At 50.2% G+C, this 10,109-nt stretch overlaps 1 long non-coding RNA gene across 2 annotated transcripts; it reads left to right on the forward strand.

Annotated features, from left to right (window-relative positions):
• Positions 1–258: 258 nt before the first annotated feature.
• Positions 259–9,566, forward strand: LOC132251337 (uncharacterized). Of its 2 annotated transcripts, XR_009463316.1 has the most exons (3): positions 267–877; positions 3,086–3,388; positions 9,488–9,566. It is a non-coding gene; the product is annotated as an uncharacterized LOC132251337 (long non-coding RNA). The 2 variants fall into 2 exon arrangements; XR_009463315.1 differs by lacking the exon at positions 9,488–9,566 and having other exon boundaries at positions 259–877; positions 3,086–3,850.
• The last annotated feature ends 543 nt before the right edge of the window (positions 9,567–10,109 follow it).

A 10,109-nucleotide genomic window follows, 5' to 3' on the forward strand; every position in this document is an offset into this window, starting at 1 on the left:
GATGGGGTACATAATTGGAAGCAGTGATAGCACAAGCTACAACCCATCCCTCCAGAGCCGCATCACCATTTCCAAGGACAGCTCCAAGAACCAGTTCTCCCTGCAGCTGCGCTCTCTGACAGCCGCAGACACCGCCACGTATTACTGTGCCAGAGGCAACAGCTACACAGTGACACAGAGACACAGCTACACAGCGACACAGAGCAGAGCAGGGGCCGTACAAAAAGGGGAGGCCTGTTCTTCTTAATGTAGCAAAATTACAACAGCCCAGACAAGGAAGTTTCCACCTGAAAACCTCACACACATGGAGGGAAACTCTCATAGGATCATCCTTGGCCATCTGAGGGTTGTTATATTTGGACTTCTAACACTCCAGACAGCAAAGGCCTGAGAGCTTCGCTGGGCATTTGACAAGACAGAGGTTATCAAGCAGTACAAGTCTCAAGAAGGCTTCATCACAGAGCATTTGGGGCCTTGTCAGCATGGATGGGTATGGCAGTGGGGCTCCTCCTCACTGCCTGGCCCTGCCTGCCCAAAGCGCCACCAGCACAATACTCCTGAATCCAAAAAACACGTCTTTCCTGCAACGGTTTGGGTTGTAGCAGTGTTGGTCTAAGGACACAGGCAGACAAGGTTCCTTGGGTGAATTTGATATCTTTTATTAGACCAACCAAAATGGTTGGAGAATAGTTATTAATCAAGCTTTCGGGTTCAAAAACCCTTCGTCAGGTTAAGGATGTACTTTGTGCTGAAGATTTTTTGTTAGGTGTCTGTTTATTTTTTCTACATCGATTCTTATGTCTCAGCATCGCCAGAGTTGGCTGAACAGAAAGAAGCCTGTTTCCCAAGCTACTGATTAATGCCTTCTCCAGTGGAGGTAAGTGTTATGTCCCTTATAATCTTTAACCTTACAAACAAACTCAAGCAGTGTAAACTCAAATGAGATTCTGTCTTTTCTAAAATAGGAGTGTCCCAAAACAGGGTTACTTGCCCTTAAAGTGCTTTAAATGCTGTTGCGTTTATTGTATTTCGTTTTAGGTTTCTCCTTTACAATGCTGCTTCAGCCTGACCCGATTTAACAAACAAAGGATATAAGAAATGTTTTACTTGTCACTGTGCGTCTCCGCCGTCCCTCCTCAGCTGATTGTCGCTTTCTCACTGTCACGCTGACTCCAGGAGAGTATTCTTGTCAGTGATTATTTATTCCATTTCCCTTGACTCGATGCGGTCTCCCTTCCCTCCCAGCCAACTGACAGTCGATTGTTCTCTGCCTCATCTTTACAATCAGTGCCTCTTTGTTCCCCCATGTCAGCACTGTCTCCTTCTCTCTCTTTGTCTGGTGATGCGCAACGTGCATCAAGCAGCTGCTCCAGAAATGCAGTTTCCTCTTTTCTTTTCCCAGTTCTTTCTGGTTTTTGGGTCATGCCGCTGCCAGTTCTCTACGTTCATGACAGTGTTCCTAAATCCCTTTGGCTCCCATAGCACTCATCTTCATGGCCACCAAACAAAGAGAAACTCCTCCACCTCCTTCAATCCTCTTAGGCCATCACATCCCCAGCAGCCACTCAGGACCTTCCTTCCTGCTTCTGTATTTCATCAGATAATTCAAACCCAACTCAGGAATACTTGTCACAGCGATCCCAGTTTGTTATGGAACCGGGGTGGCCAAATACCTTTGGCATCTTGGAAGCTCATCTTTTTACTGAGCTGAATAGACTCTCTCAGGTGACAACCTCTGCTGGGACCACTCTCACGTGGAGGCCTGCACAAGGACACCTCCCTGCACAGACACGGCTCTGTAGCTCTCTTCCAGCCTGCTGCCTCCCCGCGCTCCAGCTCCTTCTCACGCAGCAGGCCCTGGGCACCTGCAGGGCAGAGATTGCTCTGTGCCCAAACAGCCGCACCCTTGCACCCGGGCAGCAATGGGGGAAGGGATCACAATGGTCACCAGGTAGAAAAGCAGGAGCAGCAGGCAGGGAGACATTGTAAGGGCCTGGACCCTGCTCTCTGCTCAGCACCAGCCAAGCCTGGCACCTGAGAGCAGGCCCAGGCTGCTCCTCCCATGGGTAAGGCCAGCTGCAACAGGAGGGGCTCTTGCATCTCCAGCACCCCCATACCTCCATGGCCAGGACCCTTCCAGAAACCACCCAAGCCTTGGCTTTCCCAGCAGCCTGGAGGCATTAGGCACAGCTGGCATTGCCCTGAGCTAGGACCCTTACGTCTCCATCCTCTGACCAAACCCTAAATACACACAGTCTGCCTCTGGCTCTCAGCGCCACTGTGACTCCCTGCACCCAGCAAGCCAAGCACTGACTCTCTGCTCCTCTGCACCCAACAGGGACAAGGCTGCCTCCCCCTGCCCTCAGACACCTCCACACCAGGAGGCACTACTCTGCCAGGGCTGGGGACACGTCCCTTCAGCAAAAGAGCAATCAGGTTCCCAGGGCCTGGAGTGGGAGTTGCACAGAGGTGGGATAGGAGGGTCCATTACCTGCTGTCTGTGCTTAGCACAGCTGATCCCCATCACAGGAGAAAACAGCAGCCCTGGGGTTTTCATAGATTCATAGATGTTAGGGTCGGAAGGGACCTCAATAGATCATCGAGTCCGACCCGCTGCATAAGCAGGAAAGAGTGCTGGGTCTAGATGACCCCAGCTAGATGCATATCCAACCTCCTCTTGAAGACCCCCAGGGTAGGGGAGAGCACCACCTCCCTTGGGAGCCCGTTCCACACCTTGGCCACTCGAACTGTGAAGAAGTTCTTCCTAATGTCCAATCTAAATCTGCTCTCTGCTAGCTTGTGGTAAGGCACTGGGGATGCAAATCAGGGCAGGCTGCCCTGTCCAAGTTGCTCTTTCCTGCTGCCCAGAAGCCCCCTGCGCAGACAAGCCACAGCCCCTCGGGTCTATGCAGTGAGCTGACAACACCCGAGAGCTTTCCCCAGAACCAAAGAAGGGACTTGGGCGCCAACTCCTTGTCCTGGATGCAGCTCTGAAAGGTATTTCATCCTCCCTCAGGTGAGGGAGGGAAGCACTGCACACATGCTGCCCTGATAATATTTCCTTTTATCCTACCCTGTGTCTCAGGTGCCGGGTTCCAGTTGCAGCTGGGGTAGTCTGCATGGGACATGAGGAAGCCTCAAGAGTCTCTGCATGTCTCCTGAAGATCCTCTGAGTTTACTTTCATGGACTGCTACGTTGTCTAGGTCCAGCAGGCTCCTGGGAAGGGGCTGGGCTGGGGGGCTGAGATAAGGAATACTGGATCCAGCTAGTGGCCCTCCTTGGCTGTGAACAGGTGATTTACCGTCTCCCAGGACATCTCCCAGAGCCTGCTGCACCTGCAGATGAGCAACCCGAACCTCGAGGACACGACCCATATTACTGTGCCAGGTACAGTGATTCAAACCCTATTTAAGACAATACAAAAACCCAGCTCAGAACTCCCTTTCAAAGCTGCTAGGTGGGGGCAGCCCCCTCACACAGCACAGCCCTGCACAGAGACAGGAGAAGATGCACGGCACATGGGAGAGCAAATCACACTCACAAGGCTCCTTTCAATTCCATCAGCCCTGGCAAAAACTGTCCCCCGGGCCAGCTCTTCAAATATCGCTCCTGTCCCGAGGAAATCCTGGGCAGATCCTTTTTGGTCTCTTCAGCAGAGAAGAGATTTCAAGAGGGAGCAGTGGATTCAGCCACCTTCCCCACGTGGAATAGCCCAGCTTGGTCCCATTAATGGGCCCATCATCATGGAAATAGATTTCCTCACGTGTTTGAATCCTTATGTGCAAGCAAGGGCTGGTCTCTGTGAAAGCTGTCTCTAGTGGGTTATGGAATAGAGAAAATCCCACACAATTTACTGATTCGTTTTGATGCACTGGCTGGGGGAGTAGTTAACTGATTGCACGATTTCACAATGATTACACACTTAATTTATACAACACAATTTTATTTTAAAACTCTTTGCTACATATATAACACTGCTTAGCTTTAAGAAACACCACAAACATTAAAAACACAATAATTACATATATCAGAAACAATGCTCCGAATGCACTTCCTTCCCAAACAATACTATAAGAATTAGTGTTACAAAAACAACTACAATTACAACTAAAAGTTAAATCTGAATCAGTACTATTATTTTTCATATTATACTTACAATCCTAGAATTCCAAGAAGCCAAATACCAAAATATGGTTTCATTCCTCAGTAGTACGATTCAATGGGTTGGCCTCAGCAGTACGGTTCAATGAAATGGGCTCAGCAATACAATTCAATAGGCTGGCCTCAGCAGTGATAGGACTAAGTCCCCTTCCTTCAGTCCTTTTCAGGTGCTCCGCGGCTTCAGCGTGAACTAAGAGATTCGTGTTCACGGAGAGGGTAGTTTCAGGTGATCAGTCTGAACCGGGCTATACTTGCGATTTTTCCTTCGTTGTTCTACAAGTATAGTCACCTCCAAATTGGGACAGCAAGTTACCGTTTTTATTGAGCGAGTTGCCGTCAGAGGGCTCCTCCTACTCAATATATGGTTGCTTCCAAATTTGGGCTCGGATCTTACTCAACAGATTCTTTTACCTTTGTTGAGCATTTTAAATTACCTTTGGGAAACTTCCATATCACTGCAAATGCCCTTTTCTTACCAACCTGGTCAAAAGGCCCCGGGGTTTGATCTCTTGGAATTCAGGATATTTGCTCTCTTTGTAAAAGATTTCTAAAAGATGAAATTTAAATTAAGACTTTAAGCGAAAGTCAGGACCTTTTGCACGTAGTCCCCAAAACAATGAACTAGATAAGGAGATAAATCTTATCTTCTTCCTGAAACTGGCTAATGGGCAACCTTTACAAACATTCAAACTATTTCATTCAATATGACAAAAGCAATGCCGATGCAGCCTTTGTTGGAGCCCCTGCACACCCAGCCCCACATGCCCACCGAGGGGCTGGCCCCTGCTGCTTCCTGGGCTAACTGAATAGTGTCCCTGTTCAGCAGGTTTCCAGGGCACCTATATCCAAAGGTCTCAAAGCCAGATGCCGGTGGGGCTTGGCAAGGCACAGGGGGAGGGATTGGAGTCCGTACCCACCGCAAGTAATAGCAGACCCCTGCCTAGATATAAGTCCCCTGGAAAATCATCCCTGCCTGGAGAGAAGGGATCTCTTGAATCCCCAGCCTCTCTCCTGCTCCCGACTCACCTTCATCGGCAGCAAAGAAACCCCAGGACTGTGGGATAGCTGAGTGAGCACGTCTGCCTGCTTGACACATGAAGAGGACACTGATCAACCCTGGGGATACCCCACTCCTAGCCTGGCCCTGTTTGTAGCCTCCTGCAGACCCTCATCCAAATGTCCCCTCTCAGCCGGCCTGCTTAAATATGGGCCCCACCTTCTGTGAACAGGGCTGGACCAGGGCAAGGCTATGGAGGGAGGAAACCTGGCAGCAAGATGTAACTCTTTCATTTCCTGCAAGGATCACACATTGCAATCAGTCACCATGATCCCTAGAGCATGCTGGAGCCCCTTTGCAGTAGTTCCAAGTGCCTGAATCACAGCTGGCATAGGAGTTGCACAGGTAATTTCAGTGTCATGCAAAGTGAGCCGGGAAGCCAGGATGATATGACCCCAGTATCTACATCTCACATCCTGAAGGGAATAGGGGAGCCCCTGAACTGGAAAAAAAAAAAAAAACAAAACATTGCCCACAGCCCAGCGCTAATAGGAGTTGTAGGGGCTCAGGGGCAATGACCTACCTGGGCAGGACAGTGCTTGTGCCATGGGGGCTTCCACCTCCAGGTCCCTAATTTACATCCTGGATTTGGGAGCCTGACTGTGAAAGTCCTGTCCAAGAAAAGCCACCAGGAGGCCTCCGCAGTGATTTCCCAGCAGTTAGGGCTGTGGGGAGGGGTGTGCAGACTAGAACCGAGATGCCGCTACTTTCCCACAGAGACCGGGATATCCCACCTACCAGAGGTAGGGACAATCTTGGAGATAGCTCTATCCAGCTTTCAGTCATCACAGATGTAGTTAGGGATCTTCTGGAAGGGCTAGAAATTTTAAATCTGCAGGTCCAGATGCCCTCCACCCAAGGGTGTTCAGGGTGCTAGCAGGGGTCATCGTGGACCCCTTGGCCCAGCTGTATGAGCATTTGTGGTCATCTGGCCAGGTGCCGGGGGATTGGAAACTGGCTAATGTGGTCCCAATTTTCAAGGAGGGGAAGAAGAAGGACCCAGGTCACTATAGGCCTTTAGGCCTCACCTCGGTGCTCGGGAATATCTTGGAGAAAATCATCAAGGAGCGCATCTGTGGGGGACCAGCAAGGGAGATCATGCTCAGGGGCAATCATCGTGGGTTCATGAAAGGCAGGTCCTGCCTGACCAACCTGATTGCCTTTTGTGACCAAGTAACTAAATCCTTGAATGACGGTGTCGCCGTGGACGTAGTCTTTTTAGACTTTAAGAAGGGCTTTGACACTGTCTCTCACCCCATTCTCATCAATAAATTAAGCGACTGTGGCATTGATGCTTGCACAGTTGGATGGGTAAAAAATTGTCCCAATTGCACCCAGAGAGTAGTGGTGGATGGGTTGTACTCAACCTGGAAAGATGTGAGCACTGGGGGCCTAGTTGGAGTACTGCATCCAGTACTAGGCGCCGCACTTCAAAAGGGATGTGGCCAGCCTGGAGAGGGTTCAGGGGAGGGCCAGCCGCTTGGTGAGAGGGCAGGACAGGCCCTGCAAGGAGAGACTGAGGGACCTGAACCTGTTCAGCCTCAGCAAGAGGAGGCTGAGGGGAGACCTGGTGGCTGCCTACAAACTCATCAGGGGATATCAACAGCAAATAGGCAGAGCCCTTTTCTCCCCAACACCGCCTGGGGTGACAAGGATTAATGGTAATAAGCTGATGGAGAATAGGTTTAGGTTAGAGAGCAGAAGGCAATATTTTAGTTAGGTTGGCCAAAATCTGGAACCAACTTCCCAGGGAAGTGGTCCTCGCTCCTACCTTGGGCAAATTCAAGAGGAGGTTGGATGATCACCTGCCTGGGGTCCTGTGAACCCAGCATTCATTCCTGCCTGCGGCAGGGGGCCAGGCTAGTTGATCTGTTCAGGTCCCTCCTGACATCCTACTATCAAACTATGAAAATGCTGAGCACCACTGGCACAGACGACTATAAAGAATGAACTACAAAAGATCAATTGTGACTGTGAGGACAGGAAGACTTTGTATGCTGCATTTTCCACTATTTCCATCATTTGCCCAGTGTAATGCCAAATGTTTATTAGCTTTCGACTTAGTTCCCGAGATCCTAAATGAATGCACTGCATCTAAGTCTCACGCCTGCGGCTTCTCTTTTCCCACAAAAATAGCTGTATCCAACTTAGATTTTGATATTTCAGGAGCATCACTCCCTCAGCTCCTATAGAACAAGCTGTCATGGCTACCCAGATCTAGATCTCTGCTAGGTCTGCTAGATCTCCTGCTGCACACATGCATCCACAGGCAGGGCTAGATCTGCTGCAGGGCAGGGGTCTCAGCAGGAATTCATGCAGAAACATTGCATCAGACACCCAGGGGAATCCCCAGCACTGGGGACTCAGGACCAAAACCCTCAAGCCTCCAGAGCTGGCCCTGGTTCCTCAGGAAATTCCCAGGTATCCAGAGCAATCACCTATGGACACCTGCACCCCAACTCCAGCCCAGGGCACTGGCAGTTGGGCATCCAACACAACACCCTGGGCTTGACATGAAACCATCACCATAGGGCACCAGCACATCTGGTCCCTCAGGCAGAGGCAGACATCTCATCCCCACTGAGAAGAGGAGGACAAGAGGAACCAAGGCTGAGATTCATAGGGCCCTGAGTCACTGAGGTCCCAAACTTGCCTGGTAACAGGGACCTAGATCCTGGGGGGCGGTCACTCCTTGCCATCGGGAGTGGAACCGAGCAGGGGGAAAAAACCCACAGCCCCTGCCCAAGGAGCCCAGGACTGGCCCTTCCCCTCTGGCGGTGCTGACCCCAGTGTCTCCCCTGTGCCAGAGACTGAGCCCCATGCAGAGAGAGCAGGGCCCTGTGCTGAGTGATCCCAGCCTGGGGCTGCTTATACCCTCCCGGGAGCAGCATGCAAATCCCTGGCCAGGGCCACTGGTTAAATAGAGATCCTGTATCCAGGAGCCTCAGTCTGTACCAACCCCTTGCTGCCTGCTGAGTCTCCCTTGTTACAGGGCAGCAGCAATGAACTCCTTATTCCTATTCCTGTCGCTTCTCTCTACTCCCCCATGTAGGTTATGAGGAAGGTTCAGGGGAATCCAGGGCTCTGGGGATTCTCCATGCACCCTATTTTTTACCTACTTTCGCTTTCATTTAGGTGTGCTCTCTGCTGTGCAGCTGGTTGAGTCTGGCCCAGGGGTGGTGAAGCCTGCAGAGACCCTCACCCTGACCTGCACTGTCACAGGTTCCTCCATCACCACCAGTGGTTACGATTGGAGCTGGATCTGGCAGCCTCCTGGGAAAGGGCTGGAGTGGATGGGGTTCATATATGCAAGCATTGATAGCACAAGCTACAACCCGTCCCTCAAGAGCCGCGTCACCATTTCCAAGGACAACTCCAAGAGCCAGTTCTCCCTGCAGCTGCGCTCTCTGACAGCCACAGTCACCGCCACGTATTACTGTGCCAGAGACACAGTGACACAGAGCAGAACAGGGGCTGCACAAAAAGGGGAAGCCTCTTCTTCTTAATGTGGCAAAATTAGTACAGCCCAGACAAGGAAGTTTCCACCTGAAAACCTCACACACATGGAGGGAAAGTCTAATAGGATCATCCTTGGCCATCTGAGGATTGTTATATTTGGACTTATATCATTCCAGACAGCAAAGGCCTGAGAGCTTCGCTGGGCATTTGACAAGACAGAGGTTATCAAGCAGTACAAGTCTCAAGAAGGCTTCATCGCAGAGCATTTGGGGCCTTGTCAGCATGGATGGGTATGGCAGTGGGGCTCCTCCTCACTGCCTGGCCCTGCCTGCCCAAAGGGCCGCCAGCACAATAGTCCTGAATTCAAAACACACGTCTTTGCTTCAATTGCATTCACCAAACATTTCCAAAATGCTTGAAGGGAAGTACCCAGGTTCTCCTCTCCCCCTCCAGTTTTTCCTAAACAGTGTGAGGGTTTCTGGAGTATTCACTCTAATCTCTTGGCGTATATAAATCACGTGGAGTATATTAAGTCTCAAAATACCAGATCATTCCTCATTTCTTTCTTTCACTGGTGACCCTGAGTCTTGCCTCAATGTTTTGTTGTCGAAAAGAGTTTGTCTGGGTGTATGTAACCATTAAGCGATGGAGTACTGGTCTATCCTATTGAGTGTTTGACCTTTCCCAACAAAGAAGAAAAAAACGTGTTTTATTTTGTAGTAAGCCAGAAATAAAACCTCACCGAGCGTTCTTTGTGCTAAAGTTCTTTTATTAGGTGTCTATCTAATTTATTTTACATTGATACTTAGGTCTCAGCATCGCCCGAGTTACCTGAACTGACAGAAGCCTGTTTCCCAAGCTACTGATTAAGGCCTTCTCCGGGGGAGGTAAGTGTTATGTCCCATATAATCTTTTACCTTAGGTTTCTCCTTTACAATGATGCTTCAGCCTGACCCAATTTCCCAAATGATGGATTTAAGAAAAGTTTTACTTGTCACTGTGCGACTCCGCCGTCCCTCCTCCTCTGACTGTCGCTTTCTCAACATCACGCTGACTCCAGGAGAGTATTCTTGTCGGTGATTATTTATCCCGTTTCCCTCGACTCGACGCGGTCTCCTAACTTTTCCAGCCACCTGACAGTCGATTCTTCTCTGCCCCATCTTCCTAATCAGCTGCCTCTTTCTTTCCACGTCATGCCTCTCTCCTCCTCTCTGTCTGGTGATGCTCCAGGTGCATCGAGCAGCTGCTCCAGAAATGCAGTTTCCTCTTTTCTTTTCCCAGTTCTTTCCGGTTTTTGGGTCATGCCGCAGCCAGTTCTCTATGTTCATGACAGTGTTCCTAACTCCCTTTGGCTCCCATAGCACTTATCTTCACGGCCACTAAACAAAGAGAGACTCCTCCACCTCCTTGAATCCTCCTAGGCCATCACTT

The sequence above is a fragment of the Alligator mississippiensis genome, chromosome 7 (assembly GCF_030867095.1).
Source record: "Alligator mississippiensis isolate rAllMis1 chromosome 7, rAllMis1, whole genome shotgun sequence".
In the NCBI taxonomy this organism is placed as follows: Eukaryota; Metazoa; Chordata; order Crocodylia; family Alligatoridae; genus Alligator; species Alligator mississippiensis.